We start from the raw sequence: 25,814 nt of genomic DNA on the forward strand, positions 1-25,814 counted from the left end.
TCGTAACTATATTTCTAATAATATAGCCTGTAGTTTTCAGGTTCAGAACTCAGAATTCCCATATCAGCCGTGTCCATTCAGTTCTGGGTAAAATATTTCACAGGTCGGTCAAATTGAACCCGAGAAGACCGTAGGCTACCATCCATTCAAAGGCAACGTTGTGACGGTCTATCTGTAAACGAGAAGAAATTATTTGGCATGTTACAGGACATCGATGAACCTCTACCGCACCACTGCTCTCCATCCATCACCAAACTGCCCTGTTATCTCCGACTCTTTCTTGTATGTTGCATGTGACATTAAAAGGTGCAGAGAAACATTCCATTATTGTGCTCCGTGGTGTCTAGGAGCTCATCTCCCATGCAGTAATTGAGTAAAAGGGTCAATTACAATATCCGCAGTGGCAAGCAAAATCAAACCCGCCATTAGCTACCTGGTTACATCTGCCTCATCGCAGGGTGAGCACGCAGAGCAATGTCATCCATTTCCGCCCAAGTATTATTATTTTTCAGGGAACATACTGTGCTGAGTTTCCTCCTGTTGTACTAAACCATTATTATTGTCGAGGAGGTGTATCGCAGTAAATCTAAGTCAGAGACGGAATAGCATAATAACGAATGGCTCGGGGCGACTGCACAACTACTGCATGCAGTTGTTACTGAGAATAGTTCGTTGAAAAATGATAAGGTCTGCCTGTTAACATGCTCTGTAGGTCTTTAATCTATAATTGCATGTACAGTAAGTGCAACATAAGCACGTAAGTACATGACGTAAGTACATGACACAATGCCATACAAAACAGTGCAAAATAAATCAAGATTATATCATTTATAGCAGCACAATTCAGCACATTTATATCTGGGGCAGCGGTGGCCGAACGGTTTGCGGAGCGGTCTTGATATCGGAAGGTCGCTAGTTCGTATCCCCGGACCGGCACGTTAAAATTACCACAGTTGAAGTGCCCTTGAGCAAGGCATTGAACCCCTACCATGAGCAGGGCCTGGCTGTAAACAAGTTCTTGAGCTTAGTCCAGTTACCCTGGGTATACATGGTAACTTTTTCTTTTTTAAGTGGTGCAACCACTTCTACAACCAGCTCGCAAGGCATGTACCTGTTTGTGTACGTCAATGAGCACGAGTGGTGTGCGCATGCGTGAAATTGGAACGAGAGAAGTATGTGACATTGCTGCCACCTGCTGGACGCAAATCAACTTATCACTGCCACGGTCTGTGACGCTGCGCACGCAGCACAGAAACAGATGTTGCTACATAAATAGCATCAATGCTAGCGAGCTAACGGAGCAGAGAGGGGGAGAGGGAGAGAGAGAGAGAGAGAGAGAGAGAGGGAGGTCCTCGACGCACGTCCCACTGGGAGGAGACCCCAGGGCAGTTGGAGGAAACACATTGACTCACTGGCCTTGGAGCGTCTCGGAATCCCCCAGGAGGAAGTCACTAATGTTGCTCTGGAGAGGGAAGTCTGGAGCTCTCTGGTGGAGCTGTTGCCCCCGCGACCCAACTACGGATAAGCGGTTGAAGATGGATGGATGGATGGAACATCAGCACCCAATAGAATACCAGTGCATAAAACTCAGCACAATTTACCACACACACACACACACACACACACACACACACACACACACACAGCATAGGGAATGCAAGTCAATCAGGCATCCGCCGTTTGTTTCTCAATGCCAGAGCCTTTGCTGTGAAGTCTGTGGTGGCTGCATGCTAAACAGGGACCATGCAGTCCATGGCTGTGAAGTGTGCAAGCGGCACCGGCCTCAATCAACTCCCGCTGAGACTGCATGCGGATGCCCAGCCGAAGCCAGAAAGGAGCCAAGGTAAAGAGTTTCAAATGGCTGGAATTACCTGATCAATAGGTGTGATTAGCAGTGGCCTTGTAGCTATTGTGTGCTGTTGGTAATGCATCACGTCAAGCTCAGCCCAAAGGAAGGACTTACTCCTGCTGCTGCTAATGGGGGTCCAAGGAGGAAGATAAGGGATTGGGAGGGACTTTACAGACAGACAGACAGACAGACACCTCAATAAAACATTGAACTCAGACCTGATTCAGTATATAGTTATATACCCGTGTGTGTGTGTGTGTGTGTGTGTGTGTGTGTGTGTGTGTGTGTGTGTGTGTGTGTGTGTGTGCGTGCGTGTATGTGTGCATATGTGTATGTGTATATCACTCATTCTTGAGATAAGGGACAAAATAAACATTACACTCAAATAGATGTATTTGTAGACACAGGTCTCAACTACCAATCTTGAGAAGGAACAGGTTTTTCACGTAACATTTATTTCTAAAATGGCACTTCATAACTGATTCATGTCAACTCCGTCAGACACACTAAAATCCCCTTTATTTTAATTTGATAATTTCAACAATAATATAAAGTCCTCAGTTATCTTATAATGGATTTCAGTAGTCAAGTTAAGTAATACAATTAATTTAATATTGTTTTGTTCCAATATCACACTATTCTTAAATATCCCATTTCTCAAATCCTTCATTTGCAACCTCTACTTTCAATATTATAACATATTAGCAAATGGCCGATGCACACCTCAGAAGTCTAGTGACAGGTGCGTAGGGCAATAAAGCATACTTAAAAAGGTTATCTTTGAAAAACAAAGAAGGGTCCCGCACACTGCCTATTCTGTCCTGATGAAGGTCGAATAGACCGAAACGTTGACCGATAAAGAGCAACATTTTTCTTTAATTATAACATAAAATGTAAAAAAAAAAAAAAGCATCATTACGTAGTATTTCAGTTGGTGCACAAAATATTTGACATCGAATCATCTATTTCTTTAAAAATTAACAAAAACATCATGTGACCAACGTCTGACGGAGTTGACGAACATCTGACGGAGTTGACTTGAACTGATTTAATACATACAGTATCAAGTACACTGTGCTCTCACATACAAGTACACAGCCATGGGCGATCAGATTATAACAATCAGTAAAGTCCATACAGTGTAGACTTGGCTGGGTAACAATTTCAGTGCTCCAAACAATTGGAGAGGCTATAGCGGCCCTCAAAAACACAAGGTCTTGCTAGCGTGCACTATCCTGCAATTGGATCCTCACCAATGCTAGCTTGATTGGAACCATTTGAGATGTTAAACACAGCTCTCCATTTACATTTGAGTGGATTACTAATTTACTACTTTTGGCCCATCTAACATCGCAGCCTAAAATGCACTGTCTCAAAGTGTATAATTTAAGAGAAGATATTTATGTCAAGCATACAGCATCTCTTTGCACTGACTGCATAAAGTCTGAAACTGTGTAGTTTTAGGTCACAGTAGGCTATACGTTTTGGATAAGAGAGACATAGAGAGAAAAGGGAACATTGCCGCTGCCCCATGAGTTCTACAAACTCTACTTCTCTGGGGACTCACAGGAGAACTGTAACGATTTCTATTCTGATATGAAGCGATATCAACTCTCTGCGTTTGAACTCCCGACCAGCTGATTTACATTTGGAGCACCTATAATCTTCCATTTATCAGAGAGAGAGAGAGAGAGAGAGAGATGGAAAGAGAGATCAGGGACCGTGACAGTTTGTCTTTTTCAACAGAAAAAGTAAAAAGGAAGCAGGAAGACAGTTAAATGCTGGGACGAAGACTTTCAGGGAGAACTGAGGCCCATTGTGTCTGTCTTGGCACACACACACACACACACACACACACACACACACACACACACACACACACACACACACACACACACACTGTATCTTCCTGCTTTATCCCTGCACGCTCTCTCTCTCTCTCTCTCTCTCTCTCTCTCTCTCTCTCTCTCTCTTACTGTCTGTCTGTCTCTTTCCTAAACCTTCTAATTTGCCTTAAAGGGACACTTCACCCCTTTGCAACCAGATCTTATTTTAATGATGTTTGGTAGACAAGAAACACTTTCCTGGGGTTTTTATGTGGTTAATATGTGTGACACTGGGCTCACTTCCTTCCTGGAATACAATTCCCATAATGCTTTGGTGCACTGCTCCTCCTTGTGGATAGGGGGAGGGCTGTCTTACTGGGTGTACTTACTGTATGTAGTCCAGGAAGTAAGTGAGCCCAGTGTTCATGGACACTTTGAAATACTAAAATATATAAAAACACATATTACCCACATACTGTAACACCCCCAGGAACGTGTTTATTGTCTCCCAAACATCATTAAAATAAGATCTGGTTGCAAAAGGGGTGAAGTGTCCCTTTAAGGGTTTCGTATACTGTCTGTGAGATGAGCTGCCACAGAAACACATTGTTTTTCATCTCCGTCTCTATTTCTCCCTTCTGGCTTTATGGAGGCTCATTTGGGAGGATAGATGCAGTTTAACGAAGCGAAGCATTAACTCCGGGAACGTACACGCTCGCGCGTGTACTTCTAGAAAAGTGAAAGGATGGACACCTTGTTGTTCGCAGTTATAAATGTTCTTGGCGGCTGAATCACGTGACCCATTTGGACTGACGTAACAAACCCCTTTCTTTCTCTTCAAGAGATTTATTGAAAACGTAAAAACAAAAACTACTGTAGTTAATATACCACATAACGTACGATATGCCCATATGGAACACACAGCACATCCAGAAGTTACAAATTCAGCTTAATAACCTATTACTTTGTTGCTTTTCTTTGCACAAATAGCAGGATGTATATAGCCTGTGGATACATCCAGGTCTCTACTGTAGCATTTAGTATTTCTCAGTAATCCTGGTCTCTAAAACTGCCTCCCCCTGGCCAGCCGGGGCGCCTGATGGAGGGGAAAGGAACTGGTTGGAATAACGTGTTCCTTCCACGCGCTACGTCCAACCAGGGAAACTCCCCCCTGTCAGGTGTAAAGGAGCAACTTGGACACTCAGGCATGAAGGGAGCATGAGTTAAGTCCGTTGCTCTCCCCAGGTTGGCGGAGGGTGTGTAGAGCCCAGGATCACAGTAGATGATTGGCACAGGGGTGAAAAATGGGTTACAAAATCGTGGGATAAAAAATATTTTTTTGAGAGCATTTAGTATTTCTTGGCTGTACGGTACGCCTGCATAGTGTAACATCCTGTTTCTCACCGTCTGCTATCCTTCTCTCACTTTAACACATGTATCTCTCTTTTTCACGCATCCACGCTTGCACATGCAGGCTAAACCAGAGGTGTACTAACTAAGTACGTTGACTCAAGTACTAACTAAGTACAATTTTGAGGCATTTGTACTTTACTTGAGTATTTCCAATTTCCAATACTTTTACTTCTACTACACCCCAGAGGCAAAATATTGTACTTTTACTTCACTACATTTATTTGACAGCTTTAGTTACTATAGTTACTTTGTAGATTGTGATTATTATTATTACAAAACATATTAACCACTTTGGCCCTATAAACATTTTGGCCATTTGAAAATAGCCGATCTATAGGCTACAAGCTCTCAATGTGTTGCGAGCTTGTACAGTATCTGCTATTTTCAAAAGTGTTTTGATACACATTTGAAAACATGTGAAACTGGACATTCTGCATACTGAGTACTTTATGCTTGTGGTACTTTATTTACATTTTGATGCCAATACTTTTGTACTTTTACTTTTACTAGCTTACAACCTGCGTACCTACCTACCTACCTATGTGTATCTGAGCACGAGTATATGACTTATTAGTACCAGTTGGGGGACGCCAGAAACAGAGAGGGATAGTGCTGTGCCTGCTGCCTGCTAATGAGAGAGAGAGAGGGGGGGGGAATTGCACCACTTTTTTAATACATTTTGAATTCCAGACTTTTAGTATGAAAATGTAGCACTTTTTCCCACCACTATACACTTGTACACAGGCCAAACATACTACACACTTTCTCTTCCAGTCTTCATAGTCACTGTACAACACCGACGCACGATACAATATAAATTAGGCTTTATTCTCACCCCACTGGCACAGGTGGCCTGTTCCCTGTGAGGCAGCCCAGCCCGCCTGCTTGATCCTCCTGCCATCCTATAGGAAGAAGGAACGATCCCGACCGGATCAGTTCCATTCGCTCGGCTTTGAGTGCCATCTGGACGCGTGGTATTTGCCTGGCATTCTAACAGATGTAGGGGGAAATCTGTTTTGAGCACAGGTTGTTTGGTTTACGGGCAAGACGTTCATAGTATGCATGTATGCACATACTGTACATATGCAGTATACATCTTAGTCAGTGTATTATTCATCCCAGGCAGATGGGGGCCCCGGATGACAGTGAGAATGTACACGTATGCATTGTGATTTATCGACGACTTGGGCGTGTGTTGTTGCTGAATCTGCAACAGTGCTGCGGCACCGTGCACTGATCTCCATAACAAGTTTTCATTTGTATTACAGACAGGAGTGAGTACAGAGAGAGGATGGAGGGAGGGACAGCGCAGACTACGACTACGTGTGTGTGTGTGTGTGTGTGTGTGTGTGTCACCAGCTAATCTCCGGCACCGTTAACCCGGTCGAAGGCATGGGGACTGGGGAGAGGGTATGTTTTGCACTCCGTCCGTCCGTTACCAGCTAATCTCCGGCACCGTTAACCTGACCGATGCCACATTTTGCACACATACTCCCTAGATGCCAACGATGAACCTCTGCCCCAAATTTTCCAGAACGGCCTGTTATAGCGCCGACTTTTGTGAAACACATTTTTTTGTCCAAAAATCCCGCAAATCGTTACACAAAAAGCCTCAAATCATGAACGCAGTGTGCAATTTACGTGAAATCTCTCACTCACATTTCCTACTAGGCTGAGGAATATATCCCACCCTTTTCACATTGGCCTGTTATAGCGCCACCAACAGGTGAATTTTAATTGCCATCAAAGGGGTAAGAACAAATGGCACCCTTTTCACATTGGCCTATTATAGCACCACCAGGAGGCCACAACCTGACCTGGCCTGGTGGAGACCTGTACCCTGAGGGGCACTTTTTCTAGTTTGTACTGCAGTTATTTGAAAACTTTACTTTACTACAAGTTACTTAGATTTAGGTAATTATTACAAAACATTAATCAATGAAGCGCTATTTTTCTATTCAAATTCGAATAGCCAATCAACAAGCTCAGAATGTGCCGTAACGCCATGCAACTTGTAGATCTGATTTTGTGGGGGCATACAAACACCTGTACAGGAAAAGTGGTGCCCTAATGTACACTGATGAGTAATAAATAACATGGACAATTGTGAATGTCCTCTACTTAACAAGTCTACTACAACTTAATTTCACTGTGCATTTTGTCATCAACATTTTTAAATGAAATTGTCCTTTGCGGGCAGTAAGATAAACTTAAATGACAAATTGCACACCTTGAACAAACCACTTTGTAATTATAGAGACCCCGGAGGGCTCTGTCTGCAAAGCGTTTTCAAGAATAGTAAAGGTGCACTTGGTCCTTTAGAGGCTGAGAAAGATGGGTTTTCTTTAGTCCAAGAAAAACAAGTCAATTTGATTGGGACTTGGCCGGTCTAATCGTCTCTGGTGCTGGAGGATTTTTTTCAAAGCTTTCCTCCTCCATCTTCTTCCCGTAAGGCATTGGCAGGACGGCCAGGAGAGCACAGATAAGCCCAGAAAACTGTTCTCTCTCTCCCCAGGTAGTGTGCAGCCCTCTCACTCTCTCTCTCTCTGTCTCTCTCTCTCCCCACCACCCCTACAAAGAGGTGTTCAGTAGAGAGGCACGACTTCCACTGAAGATTTGGACCTCAGAGTGACCACAAAGTGCCAAGAGGATTGGTAGGAGGGAAATGGATCGCTCGGAAATACTCCCAGAGATGAACTGCTTAATCAGAGGTAAATTGCTTGGAGGACACGCTTGGGCGGGGGGTGAGGGTGTCGTGTGGGGGTGGTGAGGATGTAACCAGGCTCTGCTTTTACAGTTCCTTCCTCTTGGATTAGCCGTGCTGAGCGACGGATGACCTTGGGCTGGGACTGCATTTAAGTGCTGTTGGGTTGGCAGCGTGAAGGGCGGCTCTGGAGAATCCTGCCGTCATAAAGCTCTTTCACTCAAAAGGCGTGGGTGCAATTTAGTGGTGAAATGCAGCCTAGGTTAATACTGCAGATGTGCTGTGTGCGTCTGCAGTCAATCTGAGGTCACCATCAATATAATTACTTTGATTTAACATACTGTCTTTCATTCAATTAACTCAGCAGGCACCAGAGCTATTTCATGTCACGCCAAACTACAGTAGCGTGCAAGTGAAGCCAAAAACAACAATGACAAACATAATTGTGAAATCTCGCATCTTTGCTATTTCGTCATGATAATTGCCCCTCAATGTGACAAATTTGTTAATGCCACAAATATGAGAAACAAATTGCTATCAAGCTATTACTATGCGTCAGCTCTAATTATTTTCCCCCGCAAACTCCCCCCTACCTCCTCCAATGAATCACAGTAATTCCTGAGAAAAAGCCTGCTGCCTAACAGATAATGTTATTGTCACCGCATCCCTTCATAAAATGTTGTTTATTCCGTTAATTACTATTCCCCTTTAATGTGTCGCACCGTATAGCCATGGGGGCTATCTGCTGGATGCAGCCAGGCAGAGCCTGTAAAAACCCTTCTGGAAGGTAAAGATAAAAATATAAACCACAGGCAACTCCTCCTGAGGGCCTCCTAATGGGCCAGTGTCTTTCACAGAGAGTTGAAATGTAAATTATGGAGTATATTTTACATTTCTCAACAACAGCCTGGGGAACCGTGAGAGGTGGACCCTGGGTGGGTACTTATCTCGGCCAGAGCTCTCCCTTAATCTTCCACGAGTCGTTGCCTATAGCCAGCCTACAATATTATAGTATTATTAAAGTAATAGGAAATAGGGAAGCAATATAATATATAATAATAATAGTAATATAATAGTATACGGTATATAAACAAATATGTATACTATACTATATATATATATATATATATATATATATACACACACACACACACACACACACACACACACACACAGTTATCTAGTAGTTTACCTCATCTGTAACAGTATCTGAACTCAATTTCCATTTCCCACATCGTGCCAGCTCCATAGCTCGTACATTTATTGGCTCTAACAATGCCATAACACTCAGTGGGGATAGCCTCACTTGTCAAATGAGCAGCACGACTGACTTAGTTTAAGGAGCTGTTTTTCCCAGAACAGTCTCTGATGTTAGCGAGTGGAAATGGGAGTCCCTCCACAGAGATGTCGTTGCATCCAGTTATCAGCAGCAGCTCCATCAGCCAGCTGCCATTCCACTGGGCTGACAGAGGGAAACCATTAAAGTAAAAAGAAAAGTGTCCTATATCTATCTCAGGCACTTTGGGACCAGGTTGTTTTACTTATCATTTATTTATAATTCCCCCCACTGTGTTGTTAGTGTTGTTAAATAGTAGTCATACAGGAATCATGCTGATATGAAAATGTCCTCCCATGTTAACACGTTGTGCATTGTGCTGAATATGCAAAAAAGGCTATTATCGTACACGAGTTATTTAAAAGTTCTATACCTTTGAGTAAAGATCAATGTGGAAGGAGGGAAGAAGGTGGAGAACTTTAAGGAGGATCCAAGGCAGCTCTGTGCAGTTGAGGTAGAAAAATCATTTATTTCATTAGATTTAAAAAACAACGGTTAAAAAACTAACAAAGGTGTTCATCAGGGTCATCATTGACTACTAGAGTATTTATGAGACATTCCACAGATGTTTCACATGAGAACAAATTCCATACTTAAATAGGACATACATTATAATTCAATTAAAGTTTTATTAACCAAATGTATGCCAATAACGTGGAATTCCGTTTTATTCTCCTATTGCAGATTGAAAGAGGATAAATCAAGCTTTACATACAGCTGACATGTTGGTAGTTTAAGTGGTTTAAAGGCCTAGTGAAATGGAATATTTTTGAAGTTGTCAGACTGAAGTTGAAACACTGCTCTAAGTTTCTGAACCAATCAGAGCGTCGCATCCCTTCGATTGTATGGACTTTTGATATAGAAATACACAAAAATGAGAATTTGCCCATTTTTTTGGCATCCATTGTTCGGTATGCCCATATGATGACCATGGATATGGTCTAAAAGTGTGAAAAACATATTTTCATTTCACTACGCCTTTAATACAAGCAGACTTTTCTGTTTGGATGAATGGATTGTCCATGGATGGTGTTTCATCTATAAATTCAATAACCCATTATAAAAGATCTAGTGCTGCAAATTGCAGCTGTATTATATTATAATACCCATAGTCAGATTTTCAGAAGTATGGCACACCTTTATCATAATATTGTCTGTAACCATGTCAAGGTGTACAGTACATTAGGTGTTCCTCTATAGTCTATAGGCTACCTAAAATGTAAATAAGAAAGAAAAAAAACATCCATGGAAGATTGAGGTCTGTGACTGATGGAGCAGAGATTAATCAATGCCAGATTTTCATTGTTGTTCCACGCTGATTTCAAAACCATAGAATCTCAAGGGCACATATCTCATTAAATGTGAAAACAGAGCAGACAAGGTTGTCCTTTTTGCTCATTTAAAAATTCTATAGCGGGCCACGACAGCTTAGTATTACCACCTGTAACTAGGTATTTCAGGCCAAAGAGTATGACAAACTGTCAGAGTCAGAGCCATGTTCTTATGAATCTTTGATTAGGGGCATCATATCGCTGAGTGAGCGACAAAAAAAAAGAAAGAAAGAAGTAAATCATTAGCTAGAATGAAGTGCAGAGGGCAGGCAGGAGGGTAGAGGGAGGTATAGAGGGAAGATTGCAGGGGTCTAGATTAAAACACACTTAATGCGTAGCAGCTGAGCAAAAGAGACACGGCAAAAACCCCAAGGAGATTGAGAGGTCTTTGAAGTGACACTCGGTCCTTCTTTGAAGCTGCATACTGATCCAGGAGGAAAGATGTCTCAGTGTGGATTTAGCTGCAATAATTTCAGCTTTGATATAGATGAGCACAAACAAAGCAGAGTATTATCAGGACCTCTGCAGTGCTCATCTATTCATTGTCTCCACCAGGCCGAAGGCATGGGGAGAGAGTATGTTTTGCACTGCGTCCGTGTGTCCTTCCGTCCGTCCGTTATCAGCTAATCTCCGATCCATGCCAAACTGTGCACACCCTGGATGCCAACGACGAACCTCTGCCCCAAATATTCCTCAACGGCCTGTTATAGCGCCACCATGAGGCAGATTTAGACAAAACACATTTCTGTAGATAACTCGTACACATTTTATCCATACATCACACAATTTGGTATACACTATCTCCATAGTCATGTGATCAACACAGATCTGCACAATTTCCCATCTTCCATCCTGATTGGCTAAGATTGGCTTCCAAAGCTCACATGATTGGTCCGTTTCGAACAAAATGCCACAAATCACAAACAGTGTCCAATTTCCATGAAATTATACATGCACAATAAGGGTGCATCAAAATACACAATTCCGGAATATTGATTTGCCTGGGTGCTGAAAGTGTTACCATCCATGCAAAAACAATAGATACAAAATATTAAAGCGATACGAGGTGATTTAACGGTACGTCTGATTTTATGGCATAAGGGGGTAACAGGAACTGTGTCCCTTCACTCTGCCCTGCTCGCACATGGCCTGCTGGTGTGTGTGTGTGTGTGTGTGTGGCTAAATTAGTACAATGTGGAGGTTGCAACATTGTTACATTTCAAGCACGGAGAACTGTCTGCTCCTATATTCCCGCACCTCTGTGTTTGTGTGTGTGTGTGTGTGTGTGTGTTATTCAACAACATTGTTTGTGTTGTTGCAATATTGTTACATTTCAAGCCCGGAGACCTGTTTGTTCCAATAGAGCGCCGCAGTCCCGCCCCCTTTCAGAAAAGCGAGTGGCCCAGGAAATGAAACCCCAATGCATTCTTCCATCTGCACTTCGAATATAATTTATTTAAAGACGGTTACGCCGCGGACAAAGCCAATTCGGATCATGACAAATCATGACAATGAACACAATGTTTTGGGACGATCAAATCATTAGAAAGAAGAAAATAAAGGCAGGAGACAACACTATTTGTTTTGTTTTTCGTCTTATAAATTATTTGATCGTCCCAAAACATTGTCTTCATTGTCATGATTTGTCATGATCCGAGTTGGCTTTGTCCGCGGCGTAACCGTCTTTAAATAAATTATATTCGAAGTGCCGGTGGAAGAATGCATTGTGGTTTCATTTCCTGGGCCACTCGCTTTTCTGAAAGGGGGCGTGACTGCGGCGCTCTATATTCCCGCACATTTTACCCTCTGTTTTGCGGGAACTATTTTATTTTCACGCACCTGCATAAAAATGGGGGGGGGGGGGGCTTTGCCTATAAAAAGCTCTGCCTGTGTAGCTCAGTTGCTGAGTCAATTCCCTCAACGCCACCATCACACACCACAGGATCCAGCTCTCACAAGATGGCCTTAGGCCCCTGCCAGAGGAGCCGCACCCTGTTTTTTGGTCTGGGCGCCACTATCACCGATGCAGATGCCATTATCACTGGCGCCAAGCTGCCAAGTGGTCACCAGATCTTGCGGTGCTTGCTGTATAACTGCGACACACAACTGCATGCAAAGCGACCAGGTTTGACTGGAGCCATGTCACGGTTCCAGGCGGCTAAGATTGTTTTGGAGCAGGTGCGTCCATTTTATGGAAAGGCCAACATCCCAATGGTGAGTGATCAGCGAGCATGTGAGAAGATGATAGCCCTCCTCGATGCCAACAACAAGCTGCGGCGCATACCAAAGGAAAGGCGCTCCAGTGAGGCTACTGCTCGACTGGTGGACCCAATGGAGCACAAGCTGGATGCCACGTTCCCGCTGTGGACTCCAAACGCAGAGGAGCTGATCCGTGATACAGAGGACCTTGCTTTTCTAGCCAGCATGAAGGGCGACAGACTGGCCACATTTGGAGCATTCGATGTCAAGCTGCAATCCAAGGTTTGCTTTTATTTTTATGTAATTTTATGTTTCTGCTTCTATTTTCTTATTTTAATGTTTTGTGCTTGATCTGTAAAGCACTTTGAGCTGCATTGCATGTCATGGAAGGTGCTATACAAATAAAGTTTATTATTATTATTATCATTATTAAGGTGAAGCGGCGACAGGAGCGTGAAGAAGCGCAGCAGGCCTACCTCACCAAGGAGCAGGAGATGACGGCGATGTCTACCAGCATGGTGGTATTAGAAAGCGAAAGTGATGAGGATGGCAATGCAGATGAAGCAGTTGCTCCACTGGCTGAGAACACACCCATCCGTGAACGCAAGAAGACAGGCACCACAGCCTTCATTCCATCTGACATTCTCAGCCAGCCAAGCCTTGTGTCACTGGCTACACGATTGAAGATGACACCAACGCAGCAGGCTGCTTTCACACGGGGCCTGATCGAGGAGTCAGGTGGAAATTCAGAAATGGTCTCCACATCCTACGCGACAGCAGACCGATCACGCCGTCAAGTGCTGAAGACCATCAGTGAGGAACAGCACGAGCAGTGGACACCCCCTCCCATGTGCACCCTGCACATGGTTCTAAAAATCAATTTCTTGTCGTTTTTGAGATTGCATCGATGTTATTCAGGAAAACACCCAAAAACGGCCATTTTGGTATTTTTCACATGCTGCGTTGGACCTCTAAATCTCAAGAAATTTTCCCAAAACTTTGCACAAATCATTTTTATGTGTGTCATAACAAAATGCAACCCCAGGCAGAATGATATGTTGAGATTTAATTTTAACATTGCAATCTGATGCACCCTAAAATGCACATTTCCACTAGGCCGAGGACGACATGCCACTATCCCCCCCCAAATCAGCCTCACGGTGGCGCTATAACAGGCCAATTCCTGTTTTTACCTATTACTTATTAGTCGCACAGATTTCATCCAAATTTCACGCAAATCGGTACACATGATCTCTGTAGTCATGTGATCAAGACGAGCCTGTTGGATTTCTCAGATTCTACACTGATTAGCTAAGATTGCCTTCCAAAGTTTTCAGGAGTAGCCCGTTTTGTACAAAATGCTGCACATGTCCTGCTCATCCAGAATTCTATCCCCAGAGATGCTATGAGTGATCTGGCTCTGCATTTCCTCAACAAAATGAAGAAAATTGTTGCAAGAAACAAACAAAAAATCTTGTTTATATTACTCCTAAACATTTTGCCAAACATCACACACACTCCTATCCTCCTGCTGGAGACCTGTGCCCAGAAGGGCACTTTTTCTAGTTGAGAAATAAAATCACTGGTGTGGATATTCAGATGAATAAAGGACAATAGAAATCACACTTGTATGATGTTGGATAAGCGTTTTTCTACAATGCTTACAGTGGTACTGTTTCTTTCCTTTTTCCATTCTGGCTCCTTTCTTTCATCAATGAATTCTCCAGTGCAGCTTCAATTTACTGTTTCTTAAGCTTTTTCGACATTGTGGTTACAGTTGTACTGTTTCTTTCCTTTTTCCATCCTAGCTTAACACTTTTATTTTTTTCCCAGTTTAGCTCTTATTTTAAAAAGCCACATTTCCAGACTTCCGGTACTGATGATAAACCAAGGAAGCTCTAAGACAAGAAAGAGGTCACGTGACTGGGCTGTGCCATGACACTTTCATGGAGGCTTTCATGGGAGCCAAAGTACACCCGGAAGTTCGGCAGAATGCACTGGAGCCAATGAGAGCTCAGTGACCAGCTCATGAACAAACATTATTTATGAATGACTGAGAACTTTTGTAAAGTGATCGCTTTTGGAAAATAAAATAATATAACACATTATTTTAGGCTGTCTTATTTTTTGATGTGCTTAATGTGATCTATTTTTTCAAAGAGCAGAGAGATGTCTCACTGCAGGTACTGGGCAGTATGGGTTGCCATCACGAGAACTATGATCCGTCTGCCAACAGGTGTTGACAGAGTGAAAGACATCCACTGATTAACACTAGCCAGTCTGAAAAAAATTCACTACTACTCAGTCGGCTGAACGGTAAGATAATATGAATACAATGATTATTATCCATGATGAGGGCAGAGGGATGTTATTATTGAATGCTCGGTTTCAATGGAGCGAGAAGCTAGCTAGCCTAGCCTAGTTAGCTAGCTGTCTGTGTCGTGTGATAAGTGTTGTTAACAATGGGACATTGTCTGAACTGCTGAGATGTTGTCATTTCTAAACACATGTTTTCACTCCTAAAATGTATAAAACTAATAATACATGTAATACATATTTTGCCCGGTTAGTGCTATATTGCAACATAGCCATGGAAGAGTGTCGCGTTCGATATAATCGATGTAATTAATATATTTGATTGATCCAAATAATCTCCTAGTTAGCTATAGCTGTATGTGTGTTGCGTGTTCTTTTTTTTCCTCCACCCCTCTTTTCTTTAAATCATAACTCGCTCATTTTTTGCTCATTTAAAAAAATTCAAAATACCATGTAAACTACGGAATTCGGTCTTTCATTTGGTATATAGATCGGTTGTGTAGGCCCTCTCTACGAAACGATATCAAGTGATAAGGAAATGTCGGGGAATCGGGTTATAAAAGACACCATTATCAAGCAGCAAAAAGGCGAGTAGGCCTATGGGGGAGAAAGGGGGTTAGGGTTAGGGTTAGGTGGTCCATTGTGCCGATAATAGCCAGAAAGAGTAGGCGATATATGCCTAAAATCATATTTACAAAACGTTTCAAATGGGGAAAAAAACAGAGATGATTTCAATCGAATATTTAGACAAAGTCATGCAAGGGGAACTTTCTCTGGACTCCATGGGCTAAGAAAATAAACTTTTAAATCTCAAAACCGGTCAGAATGACCGCTCCGACGTCGTAGTGTTAACAGGCAGCTACCAATCAGTGAGAGCCTGTCACCATCTGTCTCCTGATTGGTGGCTCTATAGTGATATTAGTCTATATATACTTGACTTTTTTCAGTGATATTTAGCCTATTTGTGACACTGAACTGAAACAAAGTAAGTAGTCCATGATAAATCATGTTATTTAAATATTTGTAAATATATATACATATAAATAAATAGAAATGTAAAAAATATCATGACATTAATTTATGATCTGCCCTGCCCTGTGGCACTGGTGGTAGGCTATTCAATCTATTGCAGTCCACAATCACACATTGCCTACATAGGTCAGCAATGGTGGAATAATTTAAGTAGGCTACTCAATTGTATTAGACCTATAGTTGAACTTGTATCAATACCACAATGTAGAAATATAGGCCTATCTTACTGTGTTACAACAAAGTAAAGTTGCATAAAAAACATACTCAAACTAAAATATCTCCAACTAAACCCCAACTGGGCATCCTAAAAACCCAACGTAACCAGCAAAGAAACAGTGTAACTGTCATGACCAAATCAGCCAAAAGAAACTTTATCAATGATAAAGCTGAGGAAAACAAAAACAATCCTCGGGAGCTCTACTTACTTACTTAGGCCCGTCGCTCCCAGTGGAGCATAGGCCATCAACGACTCTTCTCCATCCAACACGGTTTTGGGCTTTCCTTTCCGCCTCTCCCCAGTTGATTCCCTGTCTCTTCAGCTCCGCCCTAGTGTCCCGCCAGTGCCTGGCGCGTTGTACTAGCTGCCGGTTTCCTCAGGGTGTGGCCAATCCATCCCCACTTTCTCCTTAGGATCTGTTTCTCCACTGGTTCCTGACTCCCTTTCCTCCTCGGGAGCTCTGGAAGCTACTAAACAACCAACTGGGCTGTGGTCAGAAACTAAAAACCAGGTTTACAAACATAAACATCAAATCGAATGACACCCTCATCACTGATAAGCTTGATGTAGCCAACTACTTAAACGACTTCTTTACAAACATTGCAACAACGCTGGTTAACAAACTGCCCTCCCACTCTGGGCGTTTTGGTGTAGAGCACATCAAAGCCTTCTACAAAAACCTAGGTGTTTGTAAAGATGATTTTAAAATGGCAATGGTAACAACTGAGGAGGTACTTAAAAACGGAGTGCCCTCCAACCCCACAGGGCCATTGGCCATGACAATATTCCCTCCAAATTTCTCAGAGACTCAGCCATTTCCATAGCTCCAATCATCACCCACATAGTAAACCTCTCCATCAAACAGGGACAGGTCCCCCAATATTTTAAACTGGCCAAAGTAACTGCACAATAAAGGGAGTAAATTAGAACCCGGCAACTAAGCCCTATTTCTATTCTAAGCTCCATCTCGAAAGTGATGGAAAAATTGTCTATGATAGACTATGAACAGGTTGAAAAGTATCTTGTCACTAATAAATTAATGTACGAGTTCCAATCTGGTTTCAGAAAGTCTCACTCCACTGACACATGCCTCCTCTATTTGAGCGACCACATCAAACACGAGGTGGATGCTGGCAAATACTGCGGCATGGTCAAGCTGGTCAACCTCGTACAAGGTTTATTTGACTATGCATGCACCTCTTGGTATCACAGCACCTCAAAGGCGCTTAAAACAAGGCTCCAGACCTCCCAAAACAAACTGGTCAGGCTCCTACTTGGCCTCACTCCCCGAACCCATCTCCTTCCCACTTTGACAGGCTGGAATGGCTTAGGGTCGATGACAGAGTACAACATCTTGCAATGGGTCTGGTCCACAAGATTTGATACACCACCAAGATACTCATGTACCTGTCTAAATACTTCCTTAATGTTAAGTCAACACCCACAACACCATGAGGGAGTGCAACAAACCATGTACAACCCAGATTTGGCACAAACAAGGGACTAAATGATTTTCGCTCCTATGCCACCAAAATGTGGAACGCCCTACCAACAGTCATTAAGACATGTGACTCACTCGACTTCACTCAAAGGTAAAGCTCACTGTGCCTTTGTTGGATTTGGCTTTGCATGTTTTCCTTCCATTCACAATGTTCCCCTCACCAAGCTCACCCATAAACCAAACCACAGAATGCAAGAAAACACTACATTCTATAGTTGTTATGTTGTTGTACATTGTATTGTTTGCATCGGGTAAGGATTCAGTATCTATCTATCTATCTATATATCCATCTATCCATCCATGGACACCCCTAAAATAATCATATTTTATACTGTATTTAATATACATACATATTGTTTTGCAGTTTAAAAAACATCCACATTCCACATAATGTAACTTGGGTCAAATGGTGAAATAGCAGGCAAACAAATTCATGTTTGAAATATTTCCACTTACTATGAATGTGATTTTCAATCTAATTTCTTGTTTCCTCTGCTGTAAAGTATTGGATTTGTGCATTAATTGCTGATTTGAGTAAATGCAGAAACATGATTACTAATTTAATTGTAGCTTTTATTTTCTCATAGCCAACATGGTGTACAAGTCTTCACTGTCTTGTATGTGGTCTAAGCGGTCATTTTATGATATTCTGTCTTTTAGATAATAAAGCAACTTAATTATAATAATGTAGAATATTTTACAAGTCAATGTGTGATGACTTGTGTACTATTTAGTACAGGGGTGGGTGGCAGTCTGTGTCTTGGAAAACAGATAACTGGTATACTCATTGTTTTCACTTGTGATGTATTTATCTTGGTTAAATGTTCAGAGTCAAGAGCTGTGCGTTCATGTGTGTTCACACATTTAGCGAGTAACATAAAATAGAGAGTCAATAGTAAGCTTTGTAATTTTAAAGCATATAACATTTTATAATATGAATGAAGATCACAGGTATTATAGATAGAGCATGCCCAGGGGAGGAGGGGGGTGGAGCATGCAGCAGTTTGTTAGGTTGTGATTGGCTGAGAGATGGTTCTATTGTTCTCCTCTTCGGCCTATCAATCCAAGCAGTTCTCTAGTATAAGAAGAGTTGCTCTGTGTCAGTTCTCCACAACTGCTCCAGGATATCAATCATTTCTGATTGATCAGATCTGACTGTGGACTCCAGACTTCAGGAGAAGATGAACTCGGTCAACCTCAACTCTGCTGAACAGGAGGAACCCAATGACCATGGTATGTTACTTTCCCTTTCACCTGTCATATTTGTATAATTAGAACATTGTATTCTCAATCTTCCGCTTTGTTTCATTGTAATTTGATGCAGATCGTGTTTTTGCTTTTATATTGTCTCACAGCAGGTTCATTCATTCTAAAAGTGCTTGTAGTTGGCCTATTACTTACCGCTGAATCATTATATAAGCATGTGTCATTTTTTATTATTGTGTAATAGTTATTTAGCTAGTTATTGCACAGTAAATTTGATTCTTTCTTAAAATGCACAAAAAAACAGCAATTCCTTTGCTGGTGTTAATTGGGGAACTAAATGTACATTTCAGCCCATAAAAGTCTGTCGTTCAACCTCTCAATGGGTTTTGTTTCCAATACAGTGTTGCATCATCAGTCTGGCCTCCCTGTCTTACCAACAGTAAATGAACATAGAAGCTTGGCTAAACCCAAACAGCACGGCTGTGACCAGTGTGGACAACGCTTCCATTACAAATCTCACCTTAAAACACACCAGAGAATTCACACTGGAGAGAAACCCTATGGATGTGATCAGTGTGGACAACGGTTCTCTCAAATGTCCAACCTTAAAACACACCAGGGCATTGTGCACACTGGAGAGAAACCCTATGGATGTGATCAGTGTGGACAACACTTCTCTCAAATACACCACCTTAAAGGCCACCAGAGAATTCACACTGGAGAGAAACCCTATGGATGTGATCAGTGTGGACAACACTTCTCTGCAATGTCCAGCCTTAAAAGCCACCAGAGAATTCACACTGGAGAGAAACCCTATGGATGTGATCAGTGTGGACAACGGTTCTCTCAAATGTCCAACCTTAAAACACACCAGGGCATTGTGCACACTGGAGAGAAACCCTATGGATGTGATCAGTGTGGACAAAACTTCTCTCAAATACACCACCTTAAAGGCCACCAGAGAATTCACACTGGAGAGAAACCCTATGGATGTGATCAGTGTGGACAACACTTCTCTGCAATGTCCAGCCTTAAAAGACACCAAATAATTCACACTGGAGAGAAACCCTATGGATGTGATCAATGTGGACAACACTTTTCTGAAATGTCCAGCCTTAAAAGTCACCAGAGAATTCACACTGGAGAGAAACCCTATGGATGTGATCAGTGTGGACAACGCTTCTCTAGAATGTCCGACCTTAAGACACACCAGCGCATTCACACTGGAGAGAAACCCTATGGATGTGATCAGTGTGGACAACGCTTCTCTAGAATGTCCAACCTTAAAAAGCACCAGAGAATTCACACTGGAGAGAAACCCTATGGATGTGATCAGTGTGGACAACACTTCTCTCAATTGTCCAACCTTAAAAAGCATCAGAGAATTCACACTGGAGAGAAACCCTATGGATGTGATCAGTGTGGACAACACTTCTCTCAATTGACCCACCTTAAAACACACCAGAGAATTCACACTGGAGAGAAACCCTATGGTTGTGATCATTGTGGACGACACTTCTCTCATTTGTCCAACCTTAAAAGCCACCGGATAAGTCACACTAGAGAGAAACCCTAGTGTTTACATTATGACAAGAGCTTAGCACATCCACGTAAAAAGTGTTGGATGATTATCTTTTTTTCATCATTTTTTATTACAATTAAAGTTGTATACTGTTTAAATGACCTGTTTTTTTGTGGTATTTCTTATTCACTGGGTTTTTCATATTTTTTTTTAGAGAAATTATTAACACCTAAAAGTATGGTGGTGACTGTTAGAGGAGCCTCTTTTTTCACCCATTGCATCAATCTATCTATACATTATTTCTGACGACCATGATTTATTTCTGCTTCGTTATTATGATACTGCTTTTATACTGTATACTGAACATGTCAGATAGAAATAAAGGTCTCGATATTCAATTTCATTCTCAACCTTATTCTTTGCTTTACTGTCATTTGATCTGCAGATTTTCTGTCAATTAGATTTAGATTAACTTTGTTCACACTTGACACACATTTTATTTTTAGGCCACACTTGGAAGAAGCAATCCCGTTCAAATTCAGTTTCTACGAGAACATGGGTCCCATTTAATAATGTGCTCCATGTTCTTGTAGAAACTGAACATGAAGGTTGGATGATTGGATTGATTGCAAGTTTGCAACAGGATTACACATTAAACCTTTCGGCTCATATGCTTTTCATTAAAGCTTTATTCTACACTTCCCCGTAATGTCCAAAATACACCAGATCCTTCACATTCAGAGATAAATTAATTGCAAAGTGTGTGGAGAAGCTATTAGTCCATCAAATTATGTAGAAGTTCACAAGGTTGTATACACTGGTTACGGACAGATATAAACATATAACTCTGTTTAGCGTGAACAGTAGCCTTTAACTAAAGCGTAATTATAGAGGACGAGTGTATGACGATACGTGGTCTCTTAACAAATTAACTGCTTCTGCTTCTAAATTATTCCATTATACAATCCAACTGTCAGTTGCATATGTCGGAATGCTCGGTCATATAAGCTTTTATATAAATCAGGATCGCTGTAATATTTTTTCCCCTTTTTTGCTTGGCCTTTCCATCTGCAGCGGACTCCTGCCGTTCACTTCTTGTATACAGGCCTACTGAAAAGGCTCATAACTCTGACCAAACACCGATGTTCGGAGGTCTTTTTTTCCCTTTTTTTCTTCCAAGCAGAAGTACAGAGGTTTATATAAGTTTACATATGTATTGTATACTTAATGTACAACCCTCCCCCTTATAGGTTGAGCAGAATGACCAAGAGTGGTCACACTTGCCCCGCCTACCCCCCGGTCTCCCTCCCACTCAGGGACGTGCAGAAAGAGAGAGGCAGGGGCTGAAATCCTGTAAGAGGGCACACTGTCATGGTCTCGGAATCCCCCAATTTACACATTCTTGTATCTAGATTGGTTGTTGACCAGTCATTCTATATACTAATTAGTATGGTGATGACTTTTTGGTGGAGTCTGTAGACTCTATCTACATTATATATTTCTGCTTCGTTACATCTGACCCTACATGTTTTATTATTGTGATACTGTTGTTATACTGTATTGCTTTTGTGGAACATGTCGCACCAACATTATGCTGCAGATAGAAATAAACAAGTCACAATATTCAATTTAATTCTCAATCGTATTCCTTATTTCACTGTAAATTTCTGTATATTAGATAGTATATTTAGTATATTTATGTATTTGAGCTTTGTGAATTAATCATTTGGTAAATGCTCTGCGCCGATAAATATAACTGATCTACAATTTCAGAATGCATTGTGATGTGTTATCAGCTTAAAGCAACTGTCTTTAACAGTTGCACAGAACATTTGTGAAAATTGTGGAATAAGTTAAATCAAATCAATTGTCTTGACATTAAACATTATATATATTATATATTTTCTTTTGACTTGTCTATTTGTGTTACACAAAGCAACAGTGGAAACATTATGCCTCAGTTAAAAGTAGAGTTTCTTATTTAGTAAAATAACGGAACAAACACATCCAGGATCTGAAATAACCTTATTTGCATTTTAAATGCAGATGGCCCACTCAGTATAATCTACACACTTTAACTGTCATTGTCTCCAAGTATCCCCCAATTTACACATTCTTGTATCCAGATGGGTTGTTGACCAGTCATTCTATATACTAATTAGGATGGTGGTGACTTTTTGTTGGAGTTTGTAGAGCCTTATTCTTCTGACATTTTGTATTGTTTCTTCATTATATATTTCTGCTTCATTACATCTGACCATTTACATGTTTTATTATTGTGATACTGTTGTAATCAAACCAACAGTTAAATCAAACCAATTGTCTTGACATTAAATATTTGACATACAATCTATACAAAGCATGAACATGTATGTCCAAACAGTTAGGTTACTAGCCTACTGTTCAAATTACTACAAGTTTAATGTCCAATATAAAAAACATGATTCACATAGAGCCAAACTTTGTAATAAAAAAATAAATTACAATGATATAGCACAGTGAAGAACTTGATCAAGAACTTTTGAAATTAACTGCTGACATCTCTGGGTTTGCGTTTATTTGTCAAAGAAAAGTACATTGAAACTTGTGTCTATGAACATATCTCTGATGATGGCCCATCATCATCTATGTGTCTTTGGTTTCACATTGAAATGGAGCCTGGCTGCAGTTAACTGGAGGAGAGCTGTGAGGAGTGTTTTCACCACTCCAAGACAAAGGGGAGGTGTTACTACTTTCAGGCTGCACTCTTCTTTAAAGTGACCTTTTGATAATACATTGGAGTAGGATCCTAACTATACTGCACAGTATCATGCGATATAATACACATTATAATCTTGTGAATTTGTTGGATATTAATTTTCAATGAATTGGTAACGAGACTGTTTAAATGTCATTCCACCTACCCTGTGGTTTGTTCAGTGATGGAATAAGTAAACAGTGTCTCTCCAGAAAAATAACCAAGTTACACAAGTAATTAAAGCAATACATTCAATTTGATTAAAAAGCGTAAAAAGTGTAGGCTACTTGATTGTCACATACAAAACGTATAACCAAAGATTAGGTGCTCTCCTGCGGTCGCCCTTGCAGCCTGTGGAGAAATGCAGACCTGAAGAGCAGATCTCTTAAATAGTGTTTGGACAGACAATGGCCAGGTGTCTCCCCTTCCACTCATCATCTCTGCCTCCGCCCTCCATTCCAGCACTGCATTAGAAGGTTAAAGGCTATCTATCTATCTATCTATCTATCTATCTATCTATCTATCTATCTATCTATCTATCTATCTATCTATCTATCTATCTATCTATCTATCTATGGACACCCCTAAAATAATCATATTGTATACTGTATTTAATATACATACATACATATTGTTTTGCTGTTTAAAAACTTCCACATAATCAAAAGTGTTATGGTCTAGGATTTATATGTACTAGGATTTATATAGTTAATATATTTGAAGGGAGAGAGAGAATGTGACAGTTTGCCTCTTTCATTCACAATGTTTCACCATTTGGTATTAAAAAGGTCTTAAATGTAGAAATGTGCAGATACCCTGCGTAGGTGTAAAGTGGTTGAGATTCAATAAAATATTCTACTGTAAAATCCAACATGATTGTTCATGGAGAAGAACATGATGAACAAGGACAAGTTCTTTTAAGTTGTGTTCGCGAAATACTTCGCTTATGGGAGGTTTCGATCTGAGAAAGCGAGGTGCAGATATTCATTTATGAACTCACACAGGCATTTTATATGCACTGTGGGTTTAGGGCTCGTGACGCAGGCACCCAGCGCCTTAGGCGTATATAAGGCCTAGCTGCTGCGTCACAGGCCACTCGTTTTCCTTCTGCCACAGAGGTTGCATGATAACGCTAGCCAGTTATACTTTGGGCGATTCAACACTTCATAAACCGGGCGAGAGACAGGACTCAAGCTCCGTGAGGTTCCCTAGTAGTGTACTGGTTAGATTCATATCTATTTTTTAAAAGCAGAGAGAACTCTAAAGCTTTTCCTCGACGTTTAAATTAGTTTAAAACTCAGGAAACTGCTAATTTTACTACAAGCTAATTCGCGCGAGCGAAGCTACCTAACATAGCTACTCTCACGGGCCTAACACCCGTCCCAGCTAGCTTAAACACACAGCTTTTTTCTCGACGTTAAACTAGTTTTTTATTCAGGAAAACTAGCTAATTCCAACAAGCTATCTTCCCGTTGGGAAGCTAGTTAGCCTTAGCTGCGCGGAATCACGGGCCTATTACCCGCGGCTCCGCTAGCTTATAGCTAACTTGAGAACAAAGGAACGGGTGAACCCGCTCTTTTTAAGATAGCCGTTCACTAACTGTGACGATAGCGAACAGAGGAACGGGTGAACCCGCTCTTTTAAGCTAGCCGTTCACTAAACTATGACGATAGCGAAAAAGAAAACAAATGTCTAAGTTTGCTTCTACGAGAAGTTCGAGGGCGACAGACCCGACCCAGACCTGCCTCCTCAAAGGGAGAAGCAGGTCTGCGAAGGGCCTCCGCGCTCCATGCCTAGACAGCGGGTCGACTGGCCACCGTTAGCACGTAGCACACCAGTGCCGCGTGCTAGCGCGGCTAACAAAGACAACACTGCATCCTCCCGGGTCCCGATAGCCAGGGCCGAAACCCATGACTACGGGGCCTGGGGAGCGAAGCAGAAAATGACGACCCAGCCAAAGCAGCCAACTGAGCGGGGGAAGTTACACGCTATACGGCATATTACCGTAGAAGAGTTCCCCCCGCTCCATTGACTAGACCGCGCCAGCTGCTAGTCAAGGCTGCCGTGGAGCCTCCCCCGAAGCGCGCAGCACACACTGTCGTGCCTAGGAGGATGGCTGACCGCAGAAAATATTTTTCTATTGTCCCGGGCTCGCGCATGCTCGCATTGTTCGACCAGGGAAGCCCTGCTATATCCCGTGCGACAACATGGAGACCGTGCCCCGCATCACTGTGTCAACACAGCACCAGCCCGACGGCCGCGCTACGCGAGCCCCAGGCTTTGCGGCCTTCCCTCTTCCCACTACTACATCCAGCAGAGAGTATAGTGGTCTCGAACCACAAACCAAACGTTTCAGTGGGAATGTACACGCAGTTCTGCCCCTGTGCAAACCCCTCAAACATGGTGAATGTGCATGATTATGTCACAAATGTGTATGTTTTTTAATTCAATAAAAAAGTAACACAAACATCTCACTCAACGCCGTTCCCCAGACCCACTGCTTCCCTCAACATTACAAGGTATGTACATTGTGAAGCTAGGTTTGTTTAGCTGTTTAGCTAACATTTAAAAGAGGTCGGGTTTAACAACCTCGTTGGATGGTCGCTGCCATCCTAGCATGCTTAG

Source organism: Protomyctophum bolini (assembly GCF_963924005.1).
Source record: "Protomyctophum bolini genome assembly, chromosome: 2".
NCBI lineage: Eukaryota > Metazoa > Chordata > Actinopteri > Myctophiformes > Myctophidae > Protomyctophum > Protomyctophum bolini.